The sequence below is a fragment of the Balearica regulorum genome, chromosome Z, assembly GCF_011004875.1.
Source record: "Balearica regulorum gibbericeps isolate bBalReg1 chromosome Z, bBalReg1.pri, whole genome shotgun sequence".
NCBI lineage: Eukaryota > Metazoa > Chordata > Aves > Gruiformes > Gruidae > Balearica > Balearica regulorum.
In genome coordinates, this window is record NC_046220.1 from 58860024 (window position 1) to 58873326 (window position 13303).

General features: G+C 41.3%; 1 protein-coding gene across 1 annotated transcript in view; it reads right to left on the minus strand.

The window, feature by feature from the left end:
• Positions 1-10379: 10379 nt before the first annotated feature.
• Positions 10380-13303, minus strand: part of FOXD1 (forkhead box D1) — a 28367-nt gene continuing 25443 nt past the window's right edge. The window contains exon 2 of the mRNA XM_075740505.1: positions 10380-10733. The gene's annotated coding sequence lies outside the window, so the exon portion shown is untranslated. The remainder of the gene's footprint in view (positions 10734-13303) is intronic.

The following is a 13303-nucleotide window of genomic DNA, read 5'->3' on the forward strand; positions in this document are numbered from 1 at the left end:
TGTCAGCGATCAACATTCGGTTATCCTCAGGCAACCTCCCTGGTTCCCTATTCAACTCAAATTTGTCCTTGTTGTTTTTAAAGCCTGCCTCAGACATGCCTCAGGCTCTCTCATGCAATTTGTCTCTCTCTGTTTCTCTTCTTGAGAATCTCCCTGATTGTCTTGCACTCTGTTTCCTGTGTCCCTCCAGGACCTAAGTGTATTCCTTGAAAATTTTCCTAGGATTTCACTCGAACAAAAAATGTTTTTTCTTCATGCTGCGTTCACACCCTTTTGGCTTGAGAGTAGAAAATGATTTTTCTAGGAATATTGTGGAAACAACAAATTTGAAGAATATAGGTCAGAATATTCTCAGAATATGAATGCTGAAGCCCTAAATAAGAGTATTTGCAAAGAAACTCAATTCTAGGAGGTACGTTATTCCAGTTGAGAAGCAGAGCAGTTGTCACGTGACCTCTGTGCCCATCCAAAATTTGAAACACATTTCACATTTTAAACACAGAATTTTCTCACGGAACCTCTTGCAAACCATTTACAGGCCCTGGGTTAGATTGTGGTGCTCCACCACATGCCCTAAATAGAGAGCAGTTCAAGGCCACACAGGAAGAACCAAAGAGATTGAGCCTGTCTAAGAAACATTCTTCCCCAGGGCTTCTCCCTGTGTGTGGAGGTGAACAGTTGGCATCAGCTGATAGGAACAAAAAGATTTAGGAGTACAGAAAAAGTTCCTCAGACTACCCTTGGCTGTCTTGAAGCGCACCTCAAGACACCTATCCTTCTCTTGATCTGAGCAAGCTTCCCCCAAACGCAGGTATGGTCTGGTCCTCCTGCTCCAGCCAGGAGCCCATCACAGCACCACACCCTTCCAAATCTGAGGAAATCTCTTCCAGTTCCTAGCCTAGCCTTGTTCCTAGCTGTTTCAGACACTTGTGTCTTTCTGATATGAATACTATTAAGCTGTCATTAATTATGAGCTCTTGTGGTTGCTTAAGCAGCAAGCAGATCACCTCTTAGCCTTTGTTTTGCTGCGCTAAGCAATCTGAGCAATTCTAGTTTCTCTTGCAAGATCAGTTTTCTGTTCCCCTAAATGCACTCCCAGTCAGCTCTTCTTGGCCTCTGCTCCTGTTTGATTTCTTCTTCCTGAAACATAGGTGCCCAGAAAGGTATATTTTATTTCAGGGGCCTCACTTGTACCCAAGAGGTTAGCATCAGTCCCTCTTCATATAGTGGAAATGCCTTTTTTGACATATACTATGACCACACTTGACATTCATTTCTATATATCTATTTTCTATTTCTGTTATTTTCAACCGACAAACTTAAATTTTATCACAAAATCACTATCACTTAGCAGTAAATGCATGATCTTGTAATTTGCACTGAATACTGTTATCCTATTTCTATTACTTCAAACTCAAAGTAATTCTGGTTTTCTTGTCATATATTCTGGCGCACCACCATTCTTCTGTGTTGATAACAAATGTCATTAGCACATTCCCATGCTTTCTACCATGTCATTATTGCTGCCATTAATTAAATGCTTAAACAAGTTTAGCTCAAGATTAATCCTTGAAGAGCTCTCTCAGTAACTTTCAGCCAGCCAGATGCCTCCCCTTTCCATGTAACTCCTTTGGCTGCCTTGTTGATCTTCCACTAGTTCCCACATCTTCTCCACATAAACTGATAATTTCTTATGTAATACCATGTGACATGCTTTACTGAAGTTGAGATAAAATAGATCACTCATTTCCTTTGTTCAGTGAGTAGTTATCACTGAAAGTCATTATTTTAGTCTCGTATGTTTCACCTTTTTCTAACTCAAATCCTATTTCCACTAACTTCCATACATGTAACTATTCTTGTGTTAGAAATGTGTTACAAAACTAGCATACTGCTGAGGTCAGAATAAAAGGACTTGTTTTCCAGATTACCACTTTCCTTTTTCCTAAAAAAAAAATATGTACTAACTTGCTCTCTTCTAGGCAGATGCTACCAGATTTGATTTAACACATTTATTCAGAATCCTGTCACCTCGAAGTGCCGTCTCACCTATCAGTTCCTTAGGGACTCAGGAAAAAGCTATCCCTTCCCAAAGCACCTTGTGCTCTCTGAATCATGTTCCTCCTTGAAGATGGCAAATTTCCCTACTCATACCCTCATTCTTAACTGGCTGTCCTGTCCCTACAAAAACAATTTTATGGAAAAGGAGGGGAAACTATTAGCTTTTTAGACCACATTCAGACTATGTGAAGTTTAAGCTCCCCTTTCTCTTCAGCAATACATGGTCTTCTTATTTTTTTTGTTCTTCCTCACCTTCTTTCCTCCCCTTCCATATTCTTTTACATGGGCTCAGCTTTGACCTCAGCAGTTTTCACTCCGCCCCTGCACTTCTGGTGCTGGTACCACTGGTACGTGCCTCCCCACTGCCTCCCTTGGTCTTGCACAGGACCTCAAACCCAATGTACTAACCCCACTCAACAAAATGTGCCCCAAGACCTGTGCCCAGGCCCTGTCTCCTCATCCTGCTGCTTTTTCCAACCCATTCAAACACTCTGGTGAAGTAGAGCACAACTCCTGCAAGCAGGTGCCCTACAAGAAAGGAGGAGGTACCTGCTGATTTAACCACATCGTACAGCTGTGGAGATGATCACAATCTTACTTCAAGGGCTGCTTTCAAAGATATCATGAAAATGCTTGGGAGCAATGGACAAACTTGAGAAAAATTGGGGTAGGTGCATGACTTATACCCCGAGAGAAGGGAGACCAATAATTGTCCTGAATAAAACAATAATTACAGGTTACTTACTCTAGTTGTACAAGGTCTTTCTCTCCCTCTTCCTTCCTCTTCCCCTTTCTCTGTCTCTCTCTCTTTTTTCTTCCAGCTCCTCATTTCTCCATCACTATTACTGTTCACTGGATTTCCCTACAGCTGTTAGAAAGCAGCTCGGAATATCATCCAAAATGCTGCACTCTGACGTCATGGAGGGGTAAGGTACTGCTCCTCCACTTCGTGCAAGATACCAGACCAAAGCCGGTACTGTTTTCAGCCAGCCCTCTTCGGTCTGGTGCAGGGAGCAGTGGTGTCACTTGAATCCTTCACAGTAGTAATTTCTCCAAGATTATCATCATATCATATCATAGAATGGTTTGGGCTGGAAGGGACCTTAAAGACCATCATCTGTGGAGAGGAATGGGGGCTAGGAAGGGCAGAGATGGGCCACTCAGAAAAGAGACAAAATTGGCCTTAGAGAGGTCCCCCAGGACATACTGAGATACTACAGTAGTATCTACACCAAATAACTTTAATATTATTTGGCATCAGAGAAATTTAGACCACTGCTGTGGTACCAGCTTTCTGTGTGCTGCTGCTGTCTGCCCTACACGGAAACCCTCTTTCGTAGGTGGCATAACTGGGCTTTGTAGGGGACCTGCCAAGGGGCGGTCACATGCTCTGTTTTCTTGAATCTTCCAGAGGGGCAATAACCTCCAGCACCAGAGCAGAGTGAGCAGCTGGGAGTTGTAACTCCTTAAACAGTTAGAGCAAGAGTTGCCAGAGAAGAAAAAAAAAAAGAAACAAACCCAAAGACCACAGCCAGTTCTATGTTGTAAAATGCCTGGTGGAACACTGACTTTTTCTTCATTTGAAGCCAAAGGCCTTGCTCCCACTGATGATGTCATTCACAAGACAGGCCTGTTGCCCTGACCAAACACTTCTTTCTGCACAGTTGAATTTTAGACTAGTCACATATCCATAAGATGCAAATGTTAACTTAGAAAGTTACAGGTGGAGCTGTTAAAAGGCACATATATTTCTAATGACAAAAGCTCATACTCAGTCACTGAAGAACTATTATATTGTATTTTCTCAGTGGGTATTTTATCCCTAGCCTTGTGCCCTTGACCACTCTGCACAGGAGCTCGGAAGCTACCCCAATTAGTTCCTTAGGACCTAGATGGGTGTGTTCGACTGGCTTGGCATCTACAGGCATTCAGCCATAACCTGAGCAGCTAGATTTGCTTTAATGCCATAAAAAGTAGGCAGGAATACAAATGTGCCAGATTATCAAATGAGGCAAACTAGCTCTGCATTACTGAGTTCAGTGATGCTGTGCTGATTGAATCCATAGAAGCGTTTGGCCTCAATATATCCTAGAGAAACAGTCTTTCAGAAAAATAATCAATGCAAAACAATGTTGTCATTGGAAGCCTGGAACTGCTGCAAGTTAGAATTACTCAAGTTCTTTGGTGTGATATTTAAGCAGCAGTGCTTGAATGCCAGGGAACTAGAGGCCAAAGAAACTATTCCAAGTGGATTTGGTAAGCACGGGGTTTTGCTTTAAAGCACATTAGTCAGACAAGTTCAGTCAAAAGTCATATGTAGGATTATTAGCTCTTGTGCAGGGGTTTTCTCATTTGTGTTGGCTCTTCAGATGCTGTGGAAGCCATACTGAGCAAAACACTGAACAGCTGAAGATGATTGTGCTGGAGGCATTTTTCTGTCCATGCCTTCCTCACTGTGCATCCACTTGCTATTGGAATCCTGCAAGAAACAAACTACATTCTTACAATCATAGTTTTGGGAAAGCAGTTCAGAAAAAGGAAGGGAAAAATATTACGATGAAGCCTCCTTTTTCCAGCTTTCTTAATATTAGAGACAATGGACCTCGTGGTGTCTCATACAGTAAATAAGAGAAAGGACTCGGCAGTAATGAATAGCATAGTCATGCTAAAAGAATGTTTCTACCCTGGGACTCCAAACTGTGAAATAGTCGCACAACCTTAACTCTGTCTCTTTAATATATTCACAGATTCACAGATTGGTAGAGGTTGGAAGGGACCTCTAGAGATCATGTAGTCCAACCCCCCTGCTAAAGCAGGATCACCTACAGCAGGTTTCACAGGATCACGTCCAGGCGGGTTCTGAATATCTCCAGAGAAGGAGACTCCACAACCTCTCTGGGCAGCCTGTTCCAGTGCTCGGTCACCCTCACAGTAAGGAAGTTTTCCCTCATATTCAGATGGGACTTCCTGTGCTCCAGTTTGTGCCCGCTGCCCCTTGTCCTGTCCCTGGGCACCGTTGAGAAGAGTCTGGCCCCTTCCCGTACACATCCACCCTTTAGATATTGATAAGCATGGATGAGATCCCCTCTCAGTCTTCTCCAGGCTAAACGGACCCAGCTCTCAGCCTTTCCTCACACAAGAGAGTCCCATAATCATCCTTGTGGCCCTCTGCTGGACCCTCTCCAGCAGTTCTTTGTCTTTCTTCAACTGAGGAGCCCAGAACTGGACACAACACTCCAGATGTGGCCTCACCAGGGCAGAGTAGAGGGGGAGGATAACCTCCCTCGACCTGCTGGCCATGCTTTTCTTACTGCACCCCAGGTACCCTTGGCCTTCTTGGCCATGAGGGCACACTGCTGGCTCCTGGAGAGCTTGTTGTCCACCAGGACCCCCAGGTCCTTCTCCGCAACAGTGCTTCCCAGCAGGTCAGCCCTAACCTGTACTGGTACCTTGGGTTGTTCTTGGCTAGGTGCAGGACCCTACACTTACCCTTGTTGAATTTCACATGGTTCCTCTTTGCCCAATTCTCTAGTCTGTCAAGATCTCGCTGAATGGTAGTGCAGCCTTGTGCTGTGTCAGCCACTCGTCCCAATTTAGTATCGTCAACAAATTTGCTGAGGGTACACTCTGTCCCCTTGTCCAGGTCATTGATGAATATATTGAATATTGTGAGAAAGCTCCTAATTACCTGTTTAGTTATTAACCCTGTCACTGAAACATATTCATTAAATGAATTAAAACATGATTGAAGCCAGAAAGTGCAGTGTGTGAAGCCAAACAAGTGGCCTTTAGGCCACTTAGGAGCTTGGGATCATATAACTGTGGGTAGCTTGCAGGGGCCAGACAGCTCAGGGACCAGTAGAGGCTCCTCAGCAGCATCCTGAGGCTCCCAGTGACCAAGGAACCCACAGCACTGCAGTAAGGAAAGGTCTAGAGCAACTACAAAACTTGAGACTAATTGCATTGCATGTAAAGACCATAGAGACAAGACCCTTTGAACACAGGGCAAGCTGTGCAGGTGAGCTTCCCAGCTGAATGCCTCACAGATCAGTCTGGTTCGCATTAGATCCTCCACAGATAACCCAGTGGCAGGAGCTTCACGTGGGAGTATTGCCTTGTTCTCCTATCCTTCCCTTAACATCTGCTGTAAGAAACTATATGGACTTTGGTCTGATTGGGTAAACTTGTATTTTATATTCTCATGACTCTACCCAAGTAAACCAAAAAGATTGGGTTGGGGTCCAGCTCACTTCAAGTGTAGCAGATACGCTAGGAAAGACAAGCTATGGCAGATCCCTCCTCCTAGGCAGTGAAAGCAGAACAGCTAAATGCATCTTCCTGCCTCTAACTCCATGGCTCTTCTGCTCTTTTCATTTTATTTTCATATCTCATATTCCAAGTAACTTCTGAAATCAAGTTCACATTCACATCTAAGTTATCTTTTAATTAATTTTTTTCTAGATTGGCCCAAGGCTGAGCTGCTATTCATAAGCAACACTGTCAGCACTCCTATGGAAGGAGCGAGAGAACAAGCACCTCTCAGCTCAGGCTCCCTTTCCCTCCCTCAGCTTCCAGTTGCACTGGCCTCCTGAATGGCCTGTGGATGTCTTTAAGAAGAAAGCACAAGCAACCATTTCGAACATGGCTTAGGCACAGCAGCCTCTGTGAATCTCTTCTGTACTGTTCTCTGCTTCTGTATTCAGTTAAAAGCATTGTTTGGCACAAAAGCTAAAGGACTTGGAAGTTACCTCCTTTGTATTAATTTTGTTTCAAATCATGTGGCTCTAGAACTAGATTTATGCCTCCTACACACCAGTGAATCTCAAGGCATATCTGAAGCCAAAGCTACACTTCAAAGCCAAGTTAAAGGTGCGTGTGAATGCATAAACATACGTGTTTTCCCTTTTTTCCCCCAACCTCCCCTGTTAACTGTGGTGACAGGGACAGCACCCCGGTGGCAGGTCAACATGTTGTCATGCAGTAGTTCAGAACAGATCCTCTCACCAGATGGGGAGCGGGGCTGCACCCTCTGGTTATGACACCTGCAGCAAATCCTCCTCCCATCCCAAGCAGGGGAGTCCAGCTTCCTTCACTCCCCTTGGTCTGAGGCTTAGACCTCTGACTTGCCTGGCTTTTTTTTAACCTACTCCCTAGCAAACTGATGATGGATATCAGAAAATTCTGAGCAAGTTGCCTTATGTCATGACTTCACAAACTTCTGGCCAGTCTAACACAGAAATAGAGGCTGGAAGTGAAGCTGTTGGAGTAAGAGTCAATAAGAAATACAAAGCAAGAGAGAGCAAAAAGGTCTTCTTTCTCTGGTTTACAAAGGGCTTCTCTTTCCCATTTTTTTAAACAAAAAATTCAATAATATGAATTAATAATATGAATTAATAATAAATTTAATTAAGAAATTAATCAATGAAAGAGAACAACTGTAGGCAGTTATTAGAAATTCATATTTCATAAACATGAAAAAAAAAATCCCTTTTTTCTTCTGCTGACCTTCTCTGTACTCACTAATAACCAGCTCTGGTTACAGACCTGAAATTACTGATTAGCATCTAGGACTTACACAAATACACAATGCACAAACAAGACTGTCAGTGTATTCCGAGCAGATAAACGTTAATGATTATCATGTTTATAGCTTAAGTTAAAATGAGAAAGCCATAAAGACAAACCTCTGATAAGGCAATGCCCACATCCCAGTGAACTGGCAGTTTTCTACCGGGTACCAAGGTCTCCAGTCTCGTTACTGAGTCACATGGACAAGCTGCTTACAGGAGTGGGTATATGACAAGTTAGTTTAACTTAGCAGGACTAAATTGGGTCAGTGGCTGTGGCAGCACTAGCATAACTGCTTACTTTGGTCAGCCGGTGATGTACTAGACCTCCCTCTTAGGTGTAACTCCAAAGGAGTGTTATTTTTCCCTTCTGTTTACTTTGAAAATCCAACAGAGCCTATCTAACAAGAAGCGGACATGTCTAAATTACAGTATGCAGCTTGTATGTACATTGGTGCAAACCATGTGTTTGCTTCAGCTATGTCATGCTGTAATGGACGGGTCTTTCATCAACAGCATGAGAAACGGAAGAACCTGCCAAAGTCAGAAAGGGACCTTTGTCTTCAGATCCCAGACCTTTAGTGGTAACATGTGCCATTGCTCCTAATACTGCAACTGGGGTACCCATCTGCTCTGTAGCGTGTTGCCACAGGTGTAGTTTGTTGTTGTTTCTGACCTTTTACATATGCTCATCTAAACAACCAGACAAGTGTCTTTTTGTTTCATGAATGTTGTGAAGTCTGTTATTTTCCCTGCAGCTAATGCTTTGTATAGCAAGAACCTCATGCAAAGCATTACTGAAGTACAAAGATCCCCAAAACTTAGCTTGATCACTCTGGCAGTCACTGAAATTGGATTTGGAACTCAATCCTTCAAACATGGAAGATGTTGAAAAGCATGAGATCCATTTTACCCGCTAGAAGAGAAAGCAACAGCCAGCTGGATGGTATCGCCACTGTTGCCCTAAAAATTATAGCTAACTGATTAGGATGAATGGTTACAGACAGTAAAAGAAAAGAAGGAAGAATAACTACAAACTTCCGATAAAATGTGTATTTGCATCACACTTTGGGTAGAAATTAAACTGTGTAGTATTTTTGCAAACATTGGCCTGCATCCAGCAAAAGGACGAAAGCTCTAAACCCCAGTTTAGATGTTTGAGAAGTCTCAGGACACTGCAGAAAGCCAACAGCTACTGCTGAAATATTCAGTCCTTTTCTGTGTGTCAAATCTGGAAAGGAAAAAAATACAAATTACATGGAGGTAAAATGGAATAAGCAAACAACTCTTTATTCAGTACCGTTCTGGAAAACAAAAGGGATGCCTTGCAAGACATCGATAAGGACATAGATGGAGTTACAATATTTTACAAGATGAGAAAACAATTGTAGTAAACTTTTTTCACTGCTGCTTATACCATCATAACTCTGAGAAACAATAATTGATTGACTGCATAGGAGCTATATGGGTTTGTATATTGGGTTTGTGCTTTGCTAGTCAACACATTGCAGGGAATGGTTGGTTTTGATTAATTTGCTTGTGTGTTTTTGCCATCAAACTACAAGTAAGGAATGCATTTTAAAACTACTGTTATCTCTTAAGCCTATAAAATATGTGCCACATGAAAACTGAGAAGAACTATATGTAATTAGAGGACTCTCAATGGCATTGTATTATTTTGCTTTTGGCACAGCTGGGAACTGAAAATGTCTTCATTGGCAGAAGCATCTTAAGTCTCAAATGTGAAAGGGGTTTATTACCAATTAGGATTTTTCAGTTCCTAATTAACTAATGAGTCTCCAAAAATAATCAGAGAGAGCAAGACAAATGCTGTCCCCATATTACAAAATCAGCAGAGGTAGAAGAACAAGGATTGTACTTGACATACTCGTTCTTTTTTCTTGTGGGCTGATGACTAGACCATGACATCAAGCAACAGTCCAACAATTTCCAAGTGTGTGACTCGCAGCCACTTGCTAGGAGCTGGTGTGGGGTTAGTGGAACATGCAGTTCTGGCTGTCTTTTTTGGTTTTGGCTGTCATCATTACAGAGATAAATTTGGAGCTCTACAGAATCCAGTTTTGCAGTCTCTTGGGGATTGTTAATAAGCAGGACTGGAGCCAGCTTTTGGGAGTGGAGCCACCAGTAAATGCAGGGTGGCTAAATACCACAGAGTAAGGCCTGGCATAGGGAGAATGGGAAATTCAACAAGGCAAGCATGAGAGATATACAGAGGAACCAAATTAGCCAATACCAGACCAGCAAATTAAGAAACAAAGAAAAATAAATTGCAAGAAATCATACAGAGAAGTACCAAACACATACTGCATTAAAAACAGCTACAAATGCATACTCTCCTAAAACAACTTTTCTTTGCAAATTAATGCTCTAGTTACCACAGAAATGTTACACATCTATGATAGGGAGGGAAAATGTCCAGAACTTTATTCTGTTTAGATATATGAATATGAGAAGTGCAATATTGCATTATCCCACAGGTTTTTATGGCTGAGAGAGTAGTCTCTGCTTCCGGCTGGGGGAAAATACCAAGGAACGGAGTATGAAAAGCAGGGCAAGGATAAAGTGATCCTGCTCTGGCATCCTTTATCTTCTGGTAACCAGCATCCTGGGGATTTTCTGAGCCAGAAGTTGCATTGGAGTCATCATGAACAATCCTTTCTAGAAGCATCTCCACTTTCTGGGTCTTTACAGCCACTTGCTTTGTTCCTGCCACACATTTGCCACTGAATTATGCCTTCTGTGAAAGAGTCCTTGGTCTAGCTGGTTTTCAGCCCATTACCAGAGTGCCGTTATACTTTGCTCCAGAAATTTAAAAAATCTCTGTGACCGGATGATCTGTATCCAATTTGGGGGAAACCCCAGCTTCTTTATTTAAAGAATTATTCAGCCAAAAGAAGTCTCACAGAAGTTTTTAACTTTCTCTGAAACATCAGTTTCTCGATTCTCCAAAGAAAAAGGTACAATTATGACAGTCTTTAGTAGGTCCTGTGTTAATGAGTGTAAGTGCAGATTTCTGAAGATGGGCTGAAGAATTTCAGGAGATTTTAGGCCAAAAGTGATTATATTTCTTCCAGTTACAGGAGACTAAAAAAAAAAAGAACCCATGTTGTAATTAGGCTACTTCTTATATCTGTGTAACAAATCTGTACTGGGCAGATTTTTTTTCATTATAGCCTCCTAAAGAATGATTATTTCATGTTGTAGATTAGCCAAGTACAAAGTACTTATAGAGATATTAGCCAGTTCAACATGAATTATTGTTCATGCACTAAGAGAACTAAAGACATTTTAGTAAACAAATTTACTGAGAGTTGGAGGTGGTTTAATGTACAATAGACATGATTTACAAAGCTTGGATGAGGAAATCATATAAATCATGTTCTGTGCACAGGTAAAGCAAGTACTATATTCAGTGAGTTCACACAGTAAAACATTTTAATGTTTCTGTCAGTAAACTTAACTGTAAGCTTAAGCTGCAGAAATGGTATGGAATTATCAACATAAAGTATGCTTAAGGAAATTAATCATCTAGTGTAAAGTTTAGAAAGGAAAAAAACGTGCAGTTGAAGACAAAACCTCTACCACTATACTGTAGACAGCGTTTGTAACTTCACTACTACTTCCCTCTTTCACCTAGAATATCAGAATATTTCTGAACCCATTTTATCCACTGAATGCATAGGAATTGTATTTTTTTTTTAGTAGTGATGCCATATGAAGAGATTAAAGGAATTTCAATACAAAACATCCCTTCTCCTTTCTCGGTTTGCTCAGAATTCTGACAAAATACTTTCTTCAGCCCATAGCTGCATACATCTGGCTAAAGTCTGAATGATTTGTGTGCATGCATGTGTACATGTGTGTGCATAAAAGTGCCCATGTGCACAAAAGATGGTAGGAAGAACGTCTCTGTGAAAAAAATAAACAGTATAATACCATCAGGTAAAGTTAATACTCGCTTCTGAATAGAGATAACTGAAAACCAACCTTTTGTGGCAAAAGCTGAAAGACCCTTTATGTTTAATATAACCTTAACTAAATATGTATTAGAAATTAAATATGAAATAACTTGTGCAGATGACTAACACTGGATATAGGTGTCCTACATTGATTAGGTAGCCTAATCAATGGAAACTGCTGCTATTAGCAACCTGTTCTGATGCTTAGTGTACCGTGCCTTCTGTAGCTGACTTCTGGACTCCAGCCTTGCAAAGCCTCTACATACAAAATGGGTGGAGATGCTTAATAATGCTGACTAGTCTCTTCTGTGAGGATAAGAGCAATCTATACATAGCCCTTTATTAAGCTCTCACAAAATCAGTTTATTGTCACTACCAAGAGATACTATATTGTGAAAACTACTAACATCTCTGTTTCACAGTTAGCAGAAGAAAATGTGAGGTGTGTGCTGAAATTATAATGCATATTGTCAGTTGGGTTTTGATGCTGGCATGGCAGAGTAGTGGAAAGATTACAACCAAGCAATCAGGATCCTTCACTGAGATCTGCATGGCTGTTGCCATCTGCCCTGTGAGGAAGCAGAAAGGGTGAGGTTTCAAAATTGAGTCAGTAACAACAAAATGGTAGAGGTGACTTCTTGTGGACTCCATCTTATGGCAAGCCTGAAACAAGGCAAGCCTGAAACAGAAAGGTCCTTCAGACACCAGGATGCCTCAGAATGACCTTCAGAAAAACGGGAACACAAAGCAGAAAAAAGAACAGCACAAAGAGTGCCCAGGGAAAAGGTATTACCCTGTGCAAGGGATGATGCTCTTGGGACTCAGGACCCTGAGATGCTCTTTGGTGGCCCAGTTTCCATCACCTCCTCTCTCCAGATATTTTCCAAATTGTGACATATTTCTGTTGCTCAACAACTCAAAATGGAAGATAGCTAACTCACTGGCAGTGACTCCAGAGAAAATAAATTCTAGCACTGATAGCACTAATACTGTTTAGACTTCTGATCTCAAAAAATTTGGCTCCTTTTCACATCTCCTGTTGTCTGGAAGATGACCTTACACAATTCCAAATTGATAAATGTTATTGCCAAGAGATTCTAGTAAATATACATTCACACATACACATTTATATATATATATTAGATTTTTATATATCTATATTTATACATGCACTTAGAAAACACTTAAAGTTGCCATAAACATATATAGACTAAACCCAAATGACAATATACTCAGTAACAATCGACCATAGGTGTTTATAAAAACTGTGTTGCCTGAACTAGTCTCCCTGTCTACATTGGTCTATCATTGTGTCTGTGGAGCTAGAGCCTATCTGAAGGAATTATGGAAGACCCCCCTCAAGACAAATAATTATCAAAGCAATCTGACTGAGCAAAACTGTTTAACTGATGGCAAGCTGCTTCACACTGTGCTACATTATATTTTACCAATCAAGTGCCTCAGTGGTTAAAATGAATTCATTGAGCTCCACGTGGATTAAACAGGCTAGAGTGCACTCATCCTCTCCTTACGTAAAAAGAGAAGATTTGGTTCAAATGTTGATTTGCAACATGTCAGGAAATGTTTTCTTCAATTAAGTAATCTCATTTTAAAGTGAGTCCTGTGCCAGAAAAACAAACAGTACAACTTTTCTACACATGCGTAGTAGTTACATGGAGAATATAATCTTATGAT